Consider the following 22,857-nt stretch of genomic DNA (forward strand, 5'->3'; position numbering starts at 1 on the left):
GAGGTCTTCCAAACTAATTATTGAACCCCCGCATGAGCAGAAGGCATTTGCAACTCATAGGAAGAACAATATCAACCAACCAGAACCCCCAGATCTCCCAAGGACTAAACCACCAACCAAAGAATACACATGGAGTAACCTATGGCTTCAGCTGTATATGTAGCATAGGATGTTCTTGGTAGATGTTAATTGGAGGAGAGGCCCTTGGTTCTGAGAAGGCTTGATGTCCCAGAGCAGGAGAAAGCCAGGGTGGAGATGCAGGAGTAGGTGGGTGGGTAGTACCCTCCTAGAATCAGCGGGAGGGAAGATGGGATTGGGGGTTTACAGAGGGGAAACCAGAAAAGGGCATGACTTTTGAAATGTAAATAAATAATATATCCAATTAAGCATACCAAGGAAACAATATATTAAAAGTTAATAGGAGAAAGAATAAAAATAAGAAGGAAGATAATGAGGAGAAAATGGTAGGCTGGTATTCTGATGAATTAGATTCGTACTTTCTCAGCAAAATATTAGCAAAGGATGTCTAACAGAACATCAAAGAATCAGATCACTGGCATAATGTTAGACATGCTCCCAAATGTAAGGGTGTTTTAACATTTAAAATTCAGTAGATACAATATATCACATTGATCAAAATATAAACAATGCCGCTCAGGAACATTGCAATAGATGCAGAAGAAAAAGACTCTGGTGTACTTTTCTTCATGATAGAAACTCTGTAAAGATTAGACATTGCAAAACTGGAGTATAACACAGTCAAATTAATATGTAACACACTGTGTCATTAAAATACTGATTATATAAAAACTGAAAATAATTTCTTTTTTTAAAAAAAAGACGGTTGCCGCTGCAGAGAGCCTGGGCTGCCGCTGCAGAGAGCCCGGGCTGCTGCTGCAGAGAGCCCGTGGGCAGCACCCCACGAGCGAACTTGAGCCCCGGGACCACAGGTAACACCAACTTTTCTGCTGCAAGAAAGCTGCCTGGTGAGCTTGGGACACAGGGAAGCAGAATTCCTCTAGGACCGGGCACGTTCTGTGTTTACTGGAAGTCCCACACCCGCGGATGCCGGCCCGCAGCAGCTCTCTGCCCCCAGACCCTGTGAGAGAGAGACCCAACCGCCTGGTCAGGTGGGCACTCCTGAGGCTGCAGAGCAGAAGAGACCACCAACACTGCTCACCCCTGCCCACATCCCTGGCCCAAGAGGAAACTGTATAAGGCCTCTGGGCTCCTGTGGGGGAGGGCCCAGGAGCAGCAGGACCCCTGCCTGAGACACCGCCTGAACCTGATAGAAACAGACCGGATAAACAGTTCTCTGCACCCAAATCCCGTGGGAGGGAGAGCTGAACCTTCAGAGAGGCAGACAAGCCTGGGAAACCAGAAGAGACTGCTCTCTGCACACACATCTCGGACGCCAGAGGAAAAAGCCAAAGACCATCTGGAACCCTGGTGCACTGAAGCTCCCGGAAGGGGCAGCACAGGTCTTCCTGGTTGCTGCCACTGCAGAGAGCCCGTGAGCAGCACCCCACGAGCGAACTTGAGCCTCGGGACCACAGGTAAGACCAAATTTTCTGCTGCAAGAAAGCTGCCTGGTGAACTCAAGACACAGGCCCACAGGAACAGCTGAAGACCTGTAGAGAGGAAAAACTACACGCCGGAAAGCAGAACACTCTGTCCCCATAACTGACTGAAAGAGAGGAAAACAGGTCTACAGCACTCCTGACACACAGGCTTATAGGACAGTCTAGCCACTGTCAGAAATAGCAGAACAAAGTAACACTAGAGATAATCTGATGGCGAGAGGCAAGCTCAGGAACCCAAGCAACAGAAACCAAGACTATATGGCACCATCGGAGCCCAATTCTCCCATCAAAACAAACATGGAATATCCAAACACACCAGAAAAGCAAGATATAGTTTCAAAATCATTTTTGATCATGATGCTGGAGGACTTCAAGAAAGACGTGAAGAACTCCCTTAGAGAACAAGTAGAAGCCTACAGAGAGGAATCGCAAAAATGCCTGAAAGAATCGAAAAAATCCCTGAAAGAATTCCAGGAAAACATAAATAAACAAGTAGAAGCCCATAGAGAGGAGACACAAAAATCCCTGAAAGAATTCCAGGAAAACACAATGAAACAGTTGAAGGAATTAAAAATGGAAATAGAAGCAATCAAGAAAGAACACATGGAAACAACCCTGGATATAGAAAACCAAAAGAAGAGACAAGGAGCTGTAGATACAAGCTTCACCAACAGAATACAAGAGATGGAAGAGAGAATCTCAGGAGCAGAAGATTCCATAGAAATCATTGACTCAACTGTCAAAGATAATGTAAAGCAGAAAAAGCTACTGGTCCAAAATATACAGGAAATCCAGGAATCAATGAGAAGATCAAACCTAAGGATAATAGGTATAGAAGAGAGTGAAGACTCCCAGCTCAAAGGACCAGTAAATATCTTCAACAAAATCATAGAAGAAAACTTCCCTAACCTAAAAAAAGAGATACCCATAGACATACAAGAAGCCTACAGAAGTCCAAATAGATTGGACCAGAAAAGAAACACCTCCCGTCACATAATTGTCAAAACACCAAACACACAAAATAAAGAAAGAATATTAAATCAGTAAGGGAAAAAGGTCAAGTAACATATAAAGGGAGACCTATCAGAATCACACCAGACTTCTCGCCAGAAACTATGAAGGCCAGAAGATCCTGGACTGATGTCATACAGACCCTAAGAGAACACAAATGCCAGCACAGGTTACTGTATACTGCAAAACCCTCAATTAAAATTGATGGAGAAACCAAGATATTCCATGACAAAACCAAATTTACACAATATCTTTCTACAAATCCAGCACTACAAAGGATAATAAATGGTAAAGCCCAACATAAGGAGGCAAGCTATACCCTAGAAGAAGCAAGAAACTAATCGTCTTGGCAACAAAACAAAGAGAATGAAAGCACACAAACATAACCTCACATCCAAATATGAATATAACGGGAAGCAATAATCACTATTCCTTAATATCTCTCAATATCAATGGCCTCAACTCCCCGATAAAAAGACATAGATTAACAAACTGGATATGCAACGAGAACCCTGCATTCTGCTGCCTACAGGAAACACACCTCAGAGACAAAGACAGACACGATCTCAGAGTGAAAGGCTGGAAAACAACTTTCCAAGCAAATGGTCAGAAGAAGCAAGCTGGAGTAGCCATTCTAATATCAAATAAAATCAATTTTCAATTAAAGTCATCAAAAAAGATAAGGAAGGACACTTCATATTCATCAAAGGAAAAATCCACCAAGATGAACTCTCAATCCTAAATATCTATGCCCCAAATACAAGGGCACCTACATACGTAAAAGAAACCTTACTAAAGCTCAAAACACACATTGCACCTCACACAATATTAGTGGGAGATTTCAACACCCCACTCTCATCAATGGACAGATCATGGAAACAGAAATTAAACAGTGATGTCAACAGACTAAGAGAAGTCATGAGCCAAATGGACTTAACGGATATTTATAGAACATTCTATCCTAAAGCAAAAGGATATACCTTCTTCTCAGCTCCGCATGGTACTTTCTCCAAAATTGACCATATAATTGGTCAAAAAACGGGCCTCAACAGGTACAGAAAGATAGAAATAATCCCATGCGTGCTATCGGACCACCACGGCCTAAAACTGGTCTTCAATAACAATAAGGGAAGAATGCCCACATATACTTGGAAATTGAACAATGCTCTACTCAATGATAACCTGGTCAAGGAAGAAATAAAGAAAGAAATTAAAAACTTTTTAGAATTTAATGAAAATGAAGATACAACATACCCAAATTTATGGGACACAATGAAAGCTGTGCTAAGAGGAAAACTCATAGCGCTGAGTGCCTGCAGAAAGAAACAGGAAAGAGCATATGTCAGCAGCTTGACAGCACACCTAAAAGCTCTAGAACAAAAAGAAGCAAATACACCCAGGAGGACTAGAAGGCAGGAAATAATCAAACTCAGAGCTGAAATCAACCAAGTAGAAACAAAAAGGACCATAGAAAGAATCAACAGAACCAAAAATTGGTTCTTTGAGAAAATCAACAAGATAGATAAACCCTTAGCCAGACTAACGAGAGGACACAGAGAGTGCGTCCAAATTAACAAAATCAGAAATGAAAAGGGAGACATAACTACAGATTCAGAGGAAATTCAAAAAATCATCAGATCTTACTATAAAAACCTATATTCAACAAAACTTGAAAATCTTCAGGAAATGGACAATTTCCTAGACAGATACCAGGTATCGAAGTTAAATCAGGAACAGATAAACCAGTTAAACAACCCCATAACTCCTAAGGAAATAGAAGCATTCATTAAAGGTCTCCCAACCAAAAAGAGCCCAGGTCCAGATGGGTTTAGTGCAGAATTCTATCAAACCTTCATAGAAGACCCCATCCCAATATTATCCAAACTATTCCACAAAATTGAAATAGATGGAGCACTACCGAATTCCTTCTATGAAGCCACAATTACTCTTATACCTAAACCACACAAAGACACAACAAAGAAAGAGAACTTCAGACCAATTTCCCTTATGAATATCGACGCAAAAATACTCAATAAAATTCTGGCAAACCGAATCCAAGAGCACATCAAAACAATCATCCACCATGATCAAGTAGGCTTCATCCCAGTCATGCAGGGATGGTTTAATATAAGGAAAACCATCAACGTGATCCATTATATAAACAAACTGAAAGAACAGAACCACATGATCATTTCATTAGACGCTTAGAAAGCATTTGACAAAATTCAACACCCCTTCATGATAAAAGTCCTGGAAAGAATAGGAATTCAAGGCCCATACCTAAACATTGTAAAAGCCATATACAGCAAACCAGTTGCTAACATTAAACTAAATGGAGAGAAACTTGAAGCAATCCCACTAAAATCAGGGACTAGACAAGGCTGCCCACTCTCTCCCTACTTATTCAATATAGTTCTTGAAGTTCTAGCCAGAGCAATCAGACAACAAATGGAGATCAAGGGGATACAGATCGGAAAAGGAGAAGTCAAAATATCACTATTTGCAGATGACATGATAGTATATTCTAGTGATCCCAAAAGTTCCACCAGAGAACTACTAAAGCTGATAAACAACTTCAGCAAAGTGGCTGGGTATAAAATTAACTCAAGTAAATCAGTTGCCTTCCTCTATACAAAAGAGAAACTAGCCGAGAAAGAAATTAGGGAAACGACACCCTTCATAATAGACCCAAATAATATAAAGTACCTCGGTGTGACTTTAACCAAGCAAGTAAAAGATCTGTACAATAAGAACTTCAAGACACTGAGGAAAGAAATTGAAGAAGACCTCAGAAGATGGAAAGATCTCCCATACTCATGGATTGGCAGGATTAATATAGTAAAAATGGCCATTTTACCAAAAGCAATCTACAGATTCAATGCAATCCCCATCAAAATACCAATCCAATTCTTCAAAGAGTTAGACAGAACAATTTGCAAATTCATCTGGAATGACAAAAAACCCAGGATAGCTAAAGCTATCCTCAACAATAAAAGGACTTCAGGGGGAATCACTATCCCTGAACTCAAGCAGTATTACAGAGCAATAGTGATAAAAACTACATGGTATTGGTACAGAGACAGACAGATAGACCAATGGAATAGAATTGAAGACCCAGAAATGAACCCACACACCTATGGCCACTTGATTTTTGACAAAGGAGCCAAAACCATCCAATGGAAAAAAGATAGCATTTTCAGCAAATGGTGCTGGTTCAACTGGAGGGCAACATGTAGAAGAATGCAGATCGATCCATCCTTATCACCCTGTACAAAGCTTAAGTCCAAGTGGATCAAGGACCTCCACATCAAACCAGACACACTCAAACTAATAGAAGAAAAACTAGGGAAGCATCTGGAACACATGGGCACTGGAAAAAATTTCCTGAACAAAACACCAATGGCTTATGCTCTAAGATCAAGAATCGACAAATGGGATCTCATAAAACTGCAAAGCTTCTGTAAGGCAAAGGACACGGTCGTTAGGACAAAACGGCAACCAACATATTGGGAAAAGACATTTAACAGTCCTACAACAGATAGAGGCCTTATATCCAAAATATACAAAGAACTCAAGAAGTTAGACCGCAGGGAAACAAATAACCCTATTAAAAAATGGGGTTCAGAGCTAAACAAAGAATTCACAGCTGAGGAATGCCGAATGGCTGAGAAACACCTAAAGAAATGTTCAACATCTTTAGTCATAAGGGAAATGCAAATCAAAACAACCCTGAGATTTCACCTCACACCAGTGAGAATGGCTAAGATCAAAAACTCAGGTGACAGCAGATGCTGGCGAGGATGTGGAGAAAGAGGAACACTCCTCCATTGTTGGTGGGATTGCAGACTGGTAAAACCATTCTGCAAATCAGTCTGGAGGTTCCTCAGAAAATTGGACATTGAACTGCCTGAGGATCCAGCTATACCTCTCTTGGGCATATACCCAAAAATGCCTCAACATATAAAAGAGACATGTGCTCCACTATGTTCATCGCAGCCTTATTTATTATAGCCAGAAACTGGAAAGAACCCAGATCCCCTTCAACAGAGGAATGGATACAGAAAATGTGGTACATCTACACAATGGAATATTACTCAGCTATCAAAAACAACGAGTTTATGAAATTCGTAGGCAAATGGTTGGAACTGGAAAATATCATCCTGAGTGAGCTAACCCAATCACAGAAAGACATATATGGTATGCACTCATTGATAAGTGGCTTTTAGCCCAAATGCTTGAATTACTCTAGATCCCTAGAACAAACGAAACTCAAGACGGATGATCAAAATGTGAATGCTTCACTCCTTCTTTAAATGAGGAAAAAGAATACCCTTGGCAGGGAAGGGAGAGGCAAAGATTAAAACAGAGACTGAAGGAAAACCCATTCAGAGCCAGCCCCACATGTGGCCCATACATATACAGCCACCCAATTAGACAAGATGGATGAAGCAAAGAAGTGCAGACCGACAGGAGCTGGATGTAGATCGCTCCTGAGAGACACAGCCAGAATACAGCAAATACAGAGGCGAATGCCAGCAGCAAACCACTGAACTGAGAATAGGACCCCCGTTGAAGGAATCAGAGAAAGAACTGGAAGAGCTTGAAGGGGCTCGAGACCCCAAAAGTACAACAATGTCAAGCAACCAGAGCTTCCAGGGACTAAGCCACTACCTAAATACTATACATGGACTGACCCTGGACTCTGACCCCATAGGTAGCAAGGAATATCCTAGTAAGAGCACCAGTGGAAGGGGAAGACCTGGGTCCTGCTAAGACTGAACCCCCAGTGAACTAAACTATAGGTGGAGGGCGGCAATGGGGGGAGGGTTGGGAGGGGAACACCGATAAGGAAGGGGAGGGGGGAGGGGGATGTTTGCCCGGAAACCGGGTAAGGGAATAACACTTGAAATGTATATAAGAAATACTCAAGTTAATTAAAAAAAAAAACTTAAAAAAATGACAAGTATATTCATTCTAAACATCTTATTTACCATAGTACTGGGAATTTTAGCAAGACAAAAAAAGCAGAGGAAAATTACACAGGGATAAAGGAAAGAAGTTGAGTCATATTTTCAAATGACTGATATATATATATATATATATATATGTATTTGACATGCAAATGTTACCTCATAGAACAATGAGCTTACAGAGAAAGACAGCCTAAAAGCATTCCCATTCACAATGATAACAATTAAATGCACAGGACACTGAGATTTGATCAAGAACATGGCCTTCTCCACAATGAAAATAACAAAACGAAAAGCAAGTGATTAAAACAGGATAATGTGAAAGACATCATGTGTAAGTTTTGCTGAAATGTGCATAAAACTCAAAGTAACAAAGATTTGATGCAATTTCCAGGGAAATTCAAGTTATAATCTTCCCTGGTAGGAGAAAAGTCTTAAAATTCCCATGGACCAAAAACCACTGACTAGTCAAAGAAATCATGGGACTGGAGACAAAAACTGTCACAATGTTTGATATCTCAGACTGCGGAGCTGTACTAGCCAGCACCATACTCTTGCAAATACTACCAGTCCACTGAAACAAGATCGAGCTTTGAGAAAACTTCCGTACGGTAATAGCAAGCTTCTCCTTGACAGAGGCAACAAATCATACCTTAAAGAAAGATCTCAAAAACATGGCATGAAATAATGGCATAACTGCTATTTTCAACATTTTTTGAAAAGGTCACAGTGGATTACCAATCTTAACATAGACCTGAGGTCATTAAATTACACAAACAAAGCAAAGGGGAAACACAATAAAATAACACATGCAATTATATTTCAGACGCAATGCTAAAACACACGCAATCACAGCTAGAATGAGATTGCAAATGAATAAGAAAACACAGGTGGAGCAAATATGATATGCTCGTCTATAGGATAGTTAGATAATTAGTTCATAGAATATATCCAATGTTTAGAGTTAATAAAATTTAAGAATGCATAACAATTACAACAGACTATCTCCCTTTCTTTAGAGGCAGTTGGAGGTATGATGAATCTATCTCTGCCAAACATGCTGTATCTCTTAGAGTCACCAAAAGAGGAGATATATTCTCCAATGGGATTACTACATAATGCTCTAAAAGCCTTATACTTGAGTACTGAAGGCTGGATCCATTTTCTGATACACTGTAGGCTGCCTCAGTGATCTGGGAGGAGCAAAGTTTCTAACAATGTAGACTCCATGCTTCATGCTAATTTCATACACTTCTTTATTAACCATTTACTTATTTTTCTCCTCTTAGGAACATATACAGTCTTGTTTGCTTGTTTGTTTTGTTTTTCCCTGGTTTCACTGCAGAAATGAACTAACTTCATTCACAGTGGACGTACAGATAAATTGGTTATATATGCCTCAAAGGCTGCATTTTACATGACTATTATGGTTCCATTCTTTGTTTACTACATCATTTTTATCTATAATGAATAAGTTTTATAACTGAATATCATAAATATTTCTTATACCATTTTTTAGTTTTTATTTTATCTTCCTTTTTCTTTATTTTTTATAATACAATATGTCCCTACTGTAGCCTCCTGTCCTCACCTCGTCTCATTTTCCTCTACCTCCCCTCTCCACCAGATTGACTGTTCCTCTCTTTATGTCGATAAAAAAGCAGTCCTTCCAGTTATATCAACCAAACACAGTAAAATATATAGTGGTAAATATTTTTTTAAAAAATCTCTACCATCCTGCAGTATAGCCAGCTCCATTAGGCCACATGGCATCCGTGGGGTACATTCATCTCAGCAGTAGCCAGTTCTAGGGTACCACACCGTGCTACATCTAGCTATTCTCTGGTTCCAGTGGTGGCCAACCTCCTGGCTCGTTGATACTGAACTCTGCTCACATTCACCCCTGCGGTTAAAGTCACGACTCCAAGCAACCTGTTAAAATCAAACCTCAATAGGCTTTTAACTTAACAATCATATTTATCTCAGTAATTTATTTCAGCAAATTTACACTCCATAAAACATGCATACAATAAACTCAGAGCCAATTAATATGATATAATTTACCCACCTAGACAAGACAAACTGTCCTATAATAATCCATCCCTTATATGATATTCATAGCTACCTGTGGCTAATTAAAATTACATGGAGAATGATCCTCCTTATCCTCCTCCATATTCCTTTCTTTATTTTTCTTTTTCTCTTTTTCTCTCTCCTCTTCAAAACTCTGTGCTCCCCTTCCTTTTTCACTGCCCAATCACAGGCCTTGCCTTAACTTCTGGCAGTCCTCCCCGCATAAAGACAACAATCCATTCTTCACCCTTTCTGTCTAATTTAAAAAGGAACTTTTCTCCCAAATATAAGATGAGCACAATTATTATCATTTTGTAATTTATAAAATATAAAATATACCTAAACAGTCCATTATTTTTGTCAATAAAATAAAACATTTTTTATCTATCCTAGCTTAAGAAAGGCTTAAAATGTATATGTTACATCTTGGCTGACTTGTATACTATCTCATAACTATCCAATTAAACATGTTCTCTCAAAGTTAAACAGTCTGTGTAGCCTATGAAACTATACTTAGTCTTCAATCCTGTCAGAAATCTGAGAACGACCAATACTATCTGTAAATATAGGAAGCCTAACACACTTTTCAGAACTGAGACAGGTTGTAGAGACAATTGCCTACCTGCACAGGTCTGCATTAGCAACACAAAAGAACATCAGTCTTCAGCCTTCTGGCCTAGGATCATCTGACAGACTTTTGGAACACAGAATTTTGAAAGGCTGATTATTCTGAATTGGCAGACATTATCAGTCAAGTATTCTGCACAGTGTGTCTTTTTCTGGACAGTATTTTGTTTGCAGATGAAATAGACAATTCCTGCCTAGTAGCTACCTAGCCAAAATGTATTACTTCACCTTAAGGTGGAGACACTCTTTGAATCCACCAAAGGGATATCTCAACAAATGATAAATAACATTAAATGTCACATTTTGTGGATTTCTAATGTTTTTGAAAACCATCTATCTATGCAAAGTAATCTGGACTGTTGTCTGTTAACTATTCTTAAAAAATTGTTTTGTAAACACTCTAGCAATAAATTCAGAGACATGAAATTTTTATCTGGCCCTTCATTCCTATGTTTAGTTATGTCAGATTAGTTTTTAATAGAAGTTAAAGGACTGTGTCTAAGCCTGGTATTCCAAAATGTGTTGTATAGGGAAAATGCCTATATGCAAGTAAAATATTAATATTAATATCAATATTAATCTCAATTTTAACTAAATAAGAAATTCATGCCAATGAAAATCTTTAACTTGTATGAAATAAATTTTGTACCAATGTACTTCAGTTTATAGCAAATATAAGGATTTCTACCAAATAAAATTATGGCTGTACAATCAATTTTTTCTAATTCCTCCATTATGACCATTTCTAACGTGTTCAGAAAGATGACTTAGAATAACAAACTCCAGCCTCTCAAATTTCAAGGTATAGGGGTGATAAGTCTTCAATGACTTCTTCAAGCTGTACATGGGCATTAAGATATCTTGATGGGTAGGGGGCATGATTTAATGGAAAATGAGGAAACTGGCCAGGCCTTAAGAAGGCCACATCAACAATTCTTGTAGTCTCTGCTGTGTCTTGACTGGTTTGTTGCTGTTGTTGTTATTGGTAGTGGTGGTGGTGGTGGTGGTGGTGGTGGTGGTGGTGGTGGTGGTGGTGGTGGTGGTATATTCTCTTGAATCTAGTTCTCTGGGAGGTCTGCCTTTATCAAATCTGATCGATATAACTATGGAAGTTGTCCTTAGCCTAATCACCCTTTTTAATTGCACAAAGATAAAATATTTCTCCCAAAGAGCATGCCCTTTAGTCAGCAACCAGAAAAGCTCTTTCCCAGAGAAATAATATAACCACAAAACTGAAAATCATGCCCATTTTGAAAAATTTAAACAATCGAAAACAAATCAAGTAAACTAAAGCATTCTTTGAGCCTCTCTTAGGCCTCTTTAATCTGTCATGTCAAGAAATAAACCCAAAGTTCCTTTGGAGTCCACGTAGAAAGAATATGAGTATTCTGCAGACTTTAATATACCATCCTTAAAGTAAAGTTTACTAATATCTGCCTATAGGAAGTAGGCAGCTTTTATCTCTTATGCTCTCTGTTTGGAGTGTCAGACTTCCACTCACTAATAACTTCTATAACTCGTGTATGTTATGCACTCTGCTTGGTGCTACAGATTTCTACTGACTAATGACTTCTATAATGTACATCTGTTATGCACTCTGCCTGCTGCTAGAGACTTTTATTTGTCTGTGTACTAGTTCTGAACCATGGGTGAAATTCCCCATATAATTTGGACAAACTCTGTTTTTAAATCTATCCTAAAAGCAAATAAACCAGCCTTTTAAATAAATCATACTCTAATCAATATCTGTTAAGGAAGCAGGCAGCTTCTGTTCCCCAGCTCTCTGTGCATAGGAACAGCCTGTACTTTTCACAGCAGGGGACCTAGAGCCTGGAGCAGAGACTCTTCTGTGTTTCTTTTGGTTAAGCTTTCCTTGCTTGGGCCACCATGTGACTGAAAATGGATCCACTCCTCTCTTACTTAGAAAATAAAACTCAACTCTAACTCTTAGGCTGATAATCTTAAATTTTTAGTGGATCCTTGCCTAATTCATTGGTTTGCCACCTGTAGTGATAAATATTAAAAATAGCCATGATATACTGTCTAGGCCTAAACCTATATTAAGGTGGGATGAGGCTGCCTAGTTGGAGGAAAAGGGTCCCAAAGGAAAGAAAAAGCATGAGAAACAATCCCATTCCTAATCCCACAGGTAGGAGCCCAACAAGTTGAAAGATTTTAAGGTATTCTACAATGCAGACTGACTCCTAAGTGAAAATTTCAGTTACTTAGAGAAACATTTACAATAAACTCAGGTTCAGTAAATTATAACAGGTTAAATGTGGTTCTTCTTTTCTCTTATAGGATAAACATCATATGACGTAGTATATATACATTCCCTGAATATTTCAAAAAATGACAGGTTGTACCATGAAATATCATAAAAATTAAATATTGCTTTAGGTAGAAATTATCAGACACAAACACACAGATTTTGCTTAATCTAAGCGTCTTGGAGTCTTTATTGATGCTGTTTCATAAAATCTCAAGCCTAGGTCTACAAATAATATTGTTAGTTCATAGTTCATTTGTAAGGAATGACCAAGATGGACGACAAAATGTATTAGAAATACAAATTAGATCCAAAGTCAATTTATATACCTCTTTAGATACATATTAATTTTATTTTACCTCTTTCCAAAGACAGATGGTTATTAGCTAGGCATCAGAATGAAGCCTGTATACTATCCAAGCAAAAAGCCAATGCCCACGTCTATACTGACAAAATTTAACAGCAGCAATTTTTGAGCAAAGCAGTTTGTGAAATTAATGATCTCTGCACGCACAACTTCTAAATATGTACTACAATTACTGTGAGAATTGTGCTGATCTTAAGTAGTCAATAGCACAAAGTAAGTCCTTGTATAATTACCGTGTAAAATAAGGGTATTATCAAATCAAGAGTTAAGAACACTTTAAAGTGACTCATTTTCTACTAGGAGGATTTTAGTTACAATAATTTTCATACAGCTTTCTGTACTCATAATAACTTGAGAAATGTTTCCCATGACAAATTAAAACAAGATTTGCACGTATCAGCATTATGCATATATTTTACCACTTTGCATAGTTGCATAGCTTGAATATCGAAAAATACTCAAAATATAGCATGAACTTCTTCTAGATACTATGATACTAAGATACTATGTCTTAAGTTATATATCAACTAATTTGAAGGAATTTACAAACACAATTTAATTAATCCTCCATCATATTTTTATATAACCTGTTATCAAAACTATTCTAGCTGAAAAATGATAATGTATGTATTTGCTTTTTAGTAGATTACCTAATATTGTGGAGCTCAGAATATTGTCGAACTGTGAGAATCCTGGTGTCAAAATTAACAAGTGTTTCTTGAAAAGCCGATAACAGACTACTACCATCATTCAAATGACATAACAGCCTACTCTATCCAGACTCATTTGTTATGATAGATTAATAAGACTCCTAATATTTGTGTTCTTTTCCAACTTTCTGCAGCAGAATTGAAGCAGCACCTTAAACTATATTCTAAAGGTTTGATAGAATGATCCTATAAATTTGGGGGCTTGTTGTGAAATAACATCTTACTTATAGTTCTCAGACAAGACACTCTCAGAAATCCACAGTGAAAAACACTGCATAATTGAAAGTCAAATTAGGTTTAGAAGAGATAAAGAATGGGTATAAAACTAGCTTTAAAAACATATATCAAGAGACAGAAGATAATAATATTAGAAAACTGCTGGTAATATTTTTAAATCACTAATAATAATTTGAAAACCATGGTTATTATTTGGTAATATAAGAACTATGCAGTTGTTAATTAAAATCTATTTTGTATTTATTGAAAACTGTCATTGAGCTAACATAAGTTTGTTCCATAATAATGCACAGATACAATATAAACTTAATATACTATCTATTATATAGTGAGTACATGTACTTTGAATGTTATGGTTAACTTTGCTACTGAAATATAAGTGCATTAGGTGGTACAAGGAAGAGTCATGAGATTAGTTTTGAACTCTTGGTATATTTCTGCTACTGAAAGAAAGAATAGTACGAAGGAATGTTGAAGGAATACCACGCTTAATACTCTGTCTTCAAACAAAGTGAATCAATACAAGGTAAAAAAAAGGAGAAAAGGCATGAAGCAAGAACAACATTAGTGAAAAATTAAAGAACGTTACTGCACCACCATAGAAAAACTTAAGAATGAAAGCGATAGAACCAGAGAGTTTTTTAAACAACAGTTAGAATGGAATGTATAGAGTTCATGATCAAATGTTTTCATTATTCTTATCATTTCTCTCTCTCCCCTCTCTCTCTTATACTCTCTTGCTGTTTCTCTGTCTCCCCCCTCTCCCCCAATGTGTGTGTGTGTTTCTATGTGTGTGTGTGTGTGTGTGTGTGTGTGTGTGTGTGTGTAGGCTTATACATGCCCAGGTACCATATTGAGAACAGAAGAAGATAGGGTTCTTCTCTGTTGCATCATGGATTCCAGGGACACCGGTCCTTGGCTCTGTTTGAGCATCTTTACCAGCTTAAGTTATCTTCAGAGCACCATATTGATGTTTGATAAAGGAGTAGGAATCTGCTAAGAAGATGGCATGATTGCATGACAGTCTCTGTATTGACAGTCCCTGGGACAGGTGTGTTTCTGTGACTTTGCAGATTGAAAGAATATGATGCATTTCAAGTTATTGTAAATTATAAAAATATATTAGCCACTTGAGAGCTGAAGACACTCTTTTTATTGAGAAACAAATCTAAAAAAGATGATTAATGCTATTATATGATGATACATGGTTACAAAGAAGTTTTATACAATATAAATACACAAAATTATAGTTTATTTGGAAGGTGACAAATTATGAAAAAGTAATAATAGTCCAAATTGTGAGCCTTGCATATGAGTTTTTCCTTTATTTCTTAAAAACATCATCTACTTTTAGAGAAAATAAATTCATTTTTAGATCTGCTTTTGTATTTTACTTGCCATCACATATTTTAATATTTTAGCACATCTTATTATCACAGTAACTTTATTCACAAAGTGCAAAGAAATGTAGGCAGTACGTATGAATGTGTATATCATCATAATACTATGTAAAGAAAAGATTTAATTGTTTTTTTCTCCATCTTTATTAACATGGGTATTTCTTTTTTACATTTCAATTGTTATTACCTTTCCTGGATTCTGGGCCAACATCCCCCTAGCCCCTCCAACTCCCCTTCTATATGGGTGTTCCCCTCCCCATCCTCTCCCCATTAACTGCCCTCCCCGCAAAAATCACGTTCACTGGGGGTTCAGTCTTGGCAGGACCAAGGGCTTCCCCTTCTACTGGTGCTCTTACTAGGCTATTCATTGCTACCTATGAGGTCAGAGTCCAGGGTCAGTCCATGTATAGTCTTTGGGTAGTGGCTTAGTCCCTGGAAGCTCTGGTTGGTTGGCATTGTTGTTTATATGGGATCTCAAGTCCCTTCAGCTCTTTCAGTCCTTTCTCTGATTCCTTCAATGGGGGTCCTGTTCTCAGTTCAGTGGTTTGCTGCTGGCATTCGCCTATGTATTTGCGGTATTCTGGCTGTGTCTCTCAGGAGAGATTTGCATCCGGTTCCTGTCGGCCTGCACTTCTTTGCTTCATCCATCTTATCTAGTTTGGTGGCTGTATATGTATGGGTCACATGTGGGGCAGACTCTGAATGGGTGTTCCTTCTGCCTCTGTTGTAAACTTTGCCTCCCTATTCCCTGCCAAGGGAATTCTTGTTCCCCGTTTAAAGAAGGAGTGAAACATTCACATTTTGGTCATCCTTCTTGCATTTCATGTGTTCTGTGCGTCTAAGGTAATTCGAGCATTTGGGCTAATAGCCACTTATCAATGAGTGCATACCATGTGTGTTTTTCTGTGATTGGGTTATGTCACTCAGGATGATATTTTACAGTTCCATCCATTTGCCTATGAATTTCATAAAGTCATTGTTTTTGATAGCTGAGTAAAAATCTACTTCTAGATATATTTATTACAGTAATATAACTCTTTATACTTTTAATTTTCTACTTTTTTGTATATTGGTGGAGAGACTATGTTATATTGACATCCTTTAAAAGAAAAATCTGAAACCAATTGCATGACTAAGTATTAAGTCTAATTTTGAGGACATGATAAAGACAAAAATTAAAAACAGCAGAAATATTCTTGGACAAAATGAGGAGCTGTCTAGCCAGTACTAATATCATAATAAGGGTTTAAGATAACTCCAGGAAGCCAGACTCATTCTGTAACCTCCTTCATTGCATACCTTAAGGGCAATGTTTTCTGAATGCTGCTCTTATTTGCATTTAAGTAAAGAAGGTCATGGAAGAAATTGCCAAAATCCAAGAAATGTATCTGGACACCTCTTACATCCTGTCGGAACACAATTGGCTAATAGAGTCATGTAGGATTTCTGTGTGATTATTCCTCTGTGGACATATTATAGGCTCTTATGACTATTCTTAAGGGATAGATGAGTACAGGATTTTGTGTTGTCTTGATGGGCAAATTATATCTTATCAATTGGATCAGAGGATATTGTGTGATGTGTTCTTTCATGTGGCAACTTAATTGAGTTCAAGAAAGTGTATGGTGGCCAGATGCACCAGACCTGCCATGAAATTGGGATTTGTATGCTTGGTGTGGTGGAAACAATCCAGGAGAGCTGTGAGTGAGGGCAGGGCACCTTGACAGGGTACCATGTTGCAGTGGCTCATGAATGGGTCAGAAAGTGGATAAGGGCATCATGGAGCCTCTGAGATAAATAAGCGCTAGTTCCAATCCCGCCAGAGTCAGAACTAGCAAGTGAGCGTGACCGCCAGAGTACGCATGCTGGAACCAATCAGCTCGGTTTATTTTTACTGCAACAGTATGCAAACACAAGGAGAGTTTATTCTACAGAAACATCCAGTATGCAGAAATCAATCACTTTTTAAAATAGTGACTACAGACAAAGGTGCACAGGCCTTCTCATCAGGAGCTAGGGAAAATCTCCAGAAGGATTAGGTAATCTAAAATTTCATTGGTGGGTGCTAGGGCATCACAGGTGGTCAGTGTTCTGCCTTCTTGTGTCATGAAAATTTAATCAAAGGATGAGATAAGGCTGCTCAAGACAGATGACCCATTTTATGATAAGGTATTTCCCCATTTCTGTGGTTATCCCCAGACTGTTCTTCGTGTGGATTTCTATGACCTTGTTTCTGGATTTTTTTGGTTTGTTCCTAGAGCTAGTAGCATTATGGCTTTATCGTTACTAAGAAGAAAAAATAAGACGATAATGTTCTTGTAGGTGAGCATTCTTGAATCACAAGGCAGGCCAGTATGCATAATATCTCCTTGGCCCCACTGCCTAAAGCATTGATAGACTTGATGGGTTTACAATAGAACAAAAGAGTTCAAAGCTTTCTAACTATTGTACAATTAATGAACTTTATATGCCTAAATGCATTTGGACTCAATTATTTCTTAACAGCTGAATTCATGAAGATAGGACAAGTATCTATGAAATAAGCTGATGTTCCAAACTAATGTTCCCAGATGAAAGTTTCAACTGAACGTTCTACAGTGCTGATTAACCAAGGAGTACTTGAGGATTGTAGAGAATTTTTTAGTATTACACATCCAGAGGCAAATGATCTCTGTCCATGTTTAGCCTTCAGTGACCACTTATTTTCCTTCTCTGTATCTGGTCTACCAGCTGTTGTGAATATTAGATAAATCATTTGGAATATAATATCCTAACAATGATTTTCATTTGATTTGTATTCACGTGGCATTCCTCTAGCTTCTACCAGTGCAGAATCTAAGAGTGCTATCAGGCAAAAGCTGAGGTGGATGACAAGCTGAGGTAGATGGCAAGCTGAGGTAGATGGCAGAGCTTTTCCAACCTGTCTAATATTTAGACAAGTGTCTTAAAGAGTAATACATTTGAGTTAGTTTTCCATTTTGTATATTTTGTAAACTTTATAAACTGCTTCTACATTAAAATATAAAATTGCATTTACATATCTATTGTTGGGACAAAGGTTTCTCATATTTTGTTCTAGAATAAATTATCTGTAATCTTTAAAGTGAGAACTCTCAGTTTTGTTTTTCATTGTGTATGTACACCAGCACTACACAGAAACTGTTTCACATCTGGCTTAGATAAGAAAAAAATAGTGAAGGAGAAAAACATGCACAATAGTTATCATTTTTGGAGGTATTCCACAACCAATCATCATACATTTGATTTAAAAAAATAGTTAATGAGCCACATAAAATTTCAAGAGAATCTGAAGATTTTACCTGTTATCTCTGTGAGTAGTGCAATTATCATCTGTTTTCTTATGTTAGAAGGTAAATTGATAGTATAAGTGAGCTCCACATGGTTCTGTTTGAGTAATTATGCTCAAAGGAATAATAGAAGATTCAGAGCAAAATAAAGCACTGTAAAAATGCTATCATAATGTGTATTCTTGCATGACATCTAAATGGCAGAAGTTAGAGAGCCAACATGAAAGACCTATTATGCATATTATGTCACTTTATTTTAAGAGAACATTTAGCTACTTAGTGAGAATGGACGGTAACAAGTAATCTGTAATGAGATAGAAAAGAATCGACTTGCAACCTATGTGTCCTCATAGCAATGCATTAGAGACAGGGACAAAGAGCACTATGAGAACAGGCATGGGAGAATGTCAAATTTCTTAATATTCTGAAGGCAGTGAAAAATTGCTTTGAGAATTTCATTCCTGATTTCAATCCAATTGATGGGTATTGAATTCTAAAGAAAAGTGAAATTAGATATCTCGATGATGGGAAATAAATAAGAGTCCTGCAGAGTGACTTTTTCTCTAGGAGGTCATTTTCATGATAAATCTGCCATTCAAGAAGAAAACAAAGCAGGGAGAGACACCTCTTAGCTCATTGTGAGGAACATTTAACTACTCTAGGCAATGTCTCAGTCCATTTAGAAGAGGAAGCAAAATAAGCACTAAAACTGCCAAGTGCCAGATTTAGACCTTTGGTGGTAGCAATTCTGTTTTATTTTCTGTAATTAAACCTGTTTACTCATTTTCTCGAATTTTGCAGCAGGTATAAAAGCACTTTAAAAAAATTTAAGTGTACTGAATAAAGTTAGAAGGATGAGATTTTGTTATTAATTGTCATTCATTTGTTTTATTTGCATATCATGATGGTCTTATCTATTTTCCAATTAGTTTTTGTTCCTTTTAGATGTCAAGTGATCCCAAAAAGAAGTCCCCATGTATTTTATGATGGGTTTGGTAAAAGGGCCTGATCTAGCAGATAATTACACATTCCAAGACAATTTTATAGCCTTTTATTTCATAGCCCATGAAGTTCAATATTTTGAGAATTTTATAGTCCATGAAATAAGAGCTGGTATAGCAAGAAGTTAAGCCATTTAGGCTTCAAAATGAATGTTAATTCTGAGATGCATTATGCTATAGGCTAATTGCCTGGTGAATTTTGGAGTAATGTCATTGCTATATATTTAGAGCAGTTTCTATCACATAAACACATTTTTATTTGAGAAAAAGTCTGAGGCCAAATAAGTCTGGGGAAACGCAGGATGGATTTCAATTGTAATGCACACAGACACCTGTCTCTGTGGCATCCACAATTCATGTTAGACCTTAATAACACTGGTGAGATCTGCCAGAAACCCTGAACTGCTGCCACACTAACCCTTTCAAGAGGAAAGAGAATAAAAAGGCACATATATTTAAGTCTGTAAAATCACCAATAATGTATTCATAGAGTGAATTTTATGCTAAACGGAGATTACATGTTCCCTGTGTGCGGTCACTCTGTTTCTGTAAAAAGTTCTCTTAACTTTGAAATTGGAAAGTCAGCACATAACATTGAACACTCTTCAATGTGTATTCCATAAACTCTTTGTGATTGATTAAAACAGAGTCTATGAGAACCACACTGTGAAAAAGATCCCAATCAACTGGTATAATTGTGGATCTGGATTTACTGAGAACTGTTAATCGGTCTATAGGAGAAGAATCTAAGGGGCAGCAGACATTAGGCAATTTTCACAGCCTAATTCACCATAGAACACACTTTAAAATGTATTTTATTCTGTTCTTTTGCCTGAATGTATATCTATACACCACATGGTTCCTGTTGCCTGTGCATCCTGAAAGAGGGCATCAAATATCTTGGAACTGAAGTTAGCAACAGTTGTAAAAAACCATATGAAGGGTACAAAGTGAACTGGGTGGTCAGTGCTCTTAACCCTGATCAATTTCTAAATCTGTGCCTGTTTTAAAATTAGAACCACTTTACACTCTTTAAAGGGAACTGATTATTTTTTAAAATTCGTAGATATGAGAGAGACAAGGATAGGCATTTCCTTACCTTTACCTGTAAAAGTCCTTATTTTCCATGATTTCAGGTGGTCTTTTGAGGAATAGTGCTGGTTCAAGACACGTTTTCACTGCTAAAGAAATAAAACAATTAAGCCAAGTTTTAAAAAGGCAGATTTACTTGGTAATGCACTCCCTGGTGAGTTCACCAGTCACAGGGGAGGAAACCTGAAGAAAAAAAAGTCTGAGGAAGATTAAGGCATTGGAGATTTTATAGACTGGGGAGAGGGTGAGAGGTGTGTGGGTGAGTGGGACTGGGTTATTGGTGAATTCAGGTGTGTGGGCCGAGTTGATTTTCCTGTCAAGAATGTCACAGGAATGCAGGACGGGGCTTTTTGGATCCTTTTCTGTTCAGCAGCTTTCAGAGTGGGAATTGGGTGGTGTTGGATTAAGAGGGAGGAATGGAATTTGCTAGATCATGTTTGAGAGGAGGGCAAGCTGGGAATTCCAATGTAAAAGTTCATATTAACTGTTAACAACAACACATTTCTTTGTTCATTTTTCTTGTTACAAGGACATCTAGTCAGGCGGTTATTGTACCATAATGCTATTGAGAAATGGGAAGTGGACCAGCCGCTCAGGGCACGAAACAAGGTAGCAGCAGTCACAGGAATGTTCTTGGCTACAGAATTTCCTATATTTACCTAAATGAGCACACTCACATGAAGTTTGGCACCCTGGAGTTTGCCACTGAATGTTACCAGCTCTAGGATCATTCCATAAAACCCAGAACAAGATCATACAAACCTCTCCCAAAGTACACTCTGGGGATACACACAAAAGTGGGGAAGTATCTCAAGATGGACCAGATGTACCAGGCAACCTATCTCCTCCTGTGGTTAGACATTCATGACACAGGAATGCAGACCACTGACCGCCTGTGACCCCCTAGCACCCACCAATAAAATTTTAGATGACGAAATCTTTCTAGAGAGTTTCCCCAGTTCCCAATAAGAAGTCCTGTATGCCTTTGTCTGGAGTCACCATTTCAAAAAATGGTTGACCCCTGCCTGTTGGTTGTGTCTACAAAATAAACACTTTGTCTTTCTACCTATCTGAGACTGGGCTTTTCCTTCAGTGATTTTTTTAGACCCTTATAATTTAGCCCTTACCCTTGGTAAAGGCTATGTTGAAGTCTACAGATGGGAAGTCTGGTCAAAACAATACACTTTATCTCTGTCCTTGGTGGAGATGCAAAATTTCAGACTAACCAGAACAGAGCAGTGAAACCAGAGACTCCAATATATCCCCTGACCAAGGGACTCCACCATAGGAAGACATAATCTCCAAAACTATGCTAAGGATATGAAAGGAATCCTTACCAATTTAATGAGCTACAGTCTTCCGAAAATACTACTTTCTATGCCATATACAGTGGAGAAGCCACCAGGTGACTGAAATGAGAATGCTATGAATTTCTCAAGTAATTTCCATTTTCTTCTTCCTTTTTCTTTCAGATACTGGCCGTAGCCTGGGTATACCTTCTAGACACTCTGGCTTACCTTCGTGAAATTTTTCTTTTAGACTCTAGTAAAATTGTCTTCAAATTTCTTTCCTACTCTGTCTTTAAATTATTTTTTTAACAAGGTTAAGAAACTTTATAAGGACCCCGGATCTCCATTATATTTCAGGTGGCACCCCTCAAAAGTTCTGGTAGCACTAAGTCAAGTATTGGAAACTATGTCAAGGCCTTATGTTTCATAAATTGGGCTTCTGTTTGCAATGAGTGATAATATGGATGTTTTTATATTAAGGTTTAAAATAATTAGAGCATTACACAAACAGAGCTATTTTGAGAAGCAGTGAACAATGTGTACTACCTAAAATATAGGATATATATGTGTGTGTGCATATATACATATACATATATAAATGCAACTTTGAGTTTTCTGAGCATGGTCCCAGACCTGGCAATCTTCATTTTGGGAGCACTCTCAGGGTCTAGGTGAATTGATACTGCTGGTCCTCCTTCAGGGTCACCCTCCTCCTTAGCTTCTTCCAGCTTTTCCCTAATTCAACCACAGGGGTCAGCAGCTTCTGTTCATTGGTTGGGTATAAATATCTGCCTCTGACTTTTTCAGCTTCTTGTTGGGTATTTTGATGGAGAGTATTGATAATTTTTTTTAAATCAAAGATATATGGTATATATTTCAAAATATTTTCAAAACGTATAATTAATTGAATATATATTGTT

At 37.7% G+C, this 22,857-nt stretch overlaps 1 long non-coding RNA gene across 1 annotated transcript in view; it reads right to left on the reverse strand.

Annotated features, from left to right (window-relative positions):
* The window catches only part of LOC134480370 (uncharacterized), a 96,298-nt gene extending 75,444 nt beyond the window's left edge, over positions 1-20,854 (reverse strand). Inside the window, exon 1 of the long non-coding RNA XR_010054784.1 lies at positions 20,656-20,854. This is a non-coding gene — a long non-coding RNA (uncharacterized LOC134480370). The remainder of the gene's footprint in view (positions 1-20,655) is intronic.
* Between the last annotated feature and the right edge of the window lie 2,003 nt (positions 20,855-22,857).

Source organism: Rattus norvegicus, chromosome 9 (genome assembly GCF_036323735.1).
Source record: "Rattus norvegicus strain BN/NHsdMcwi chromosome 9, GRCr8, whole genome shotgun sequence".
Taxonomy (NCBI): Eukaryota; Metazoa; Chordata; class Mammalia; order Rodentia; family Muridae; genus Rattus; species Rattus norvegicus.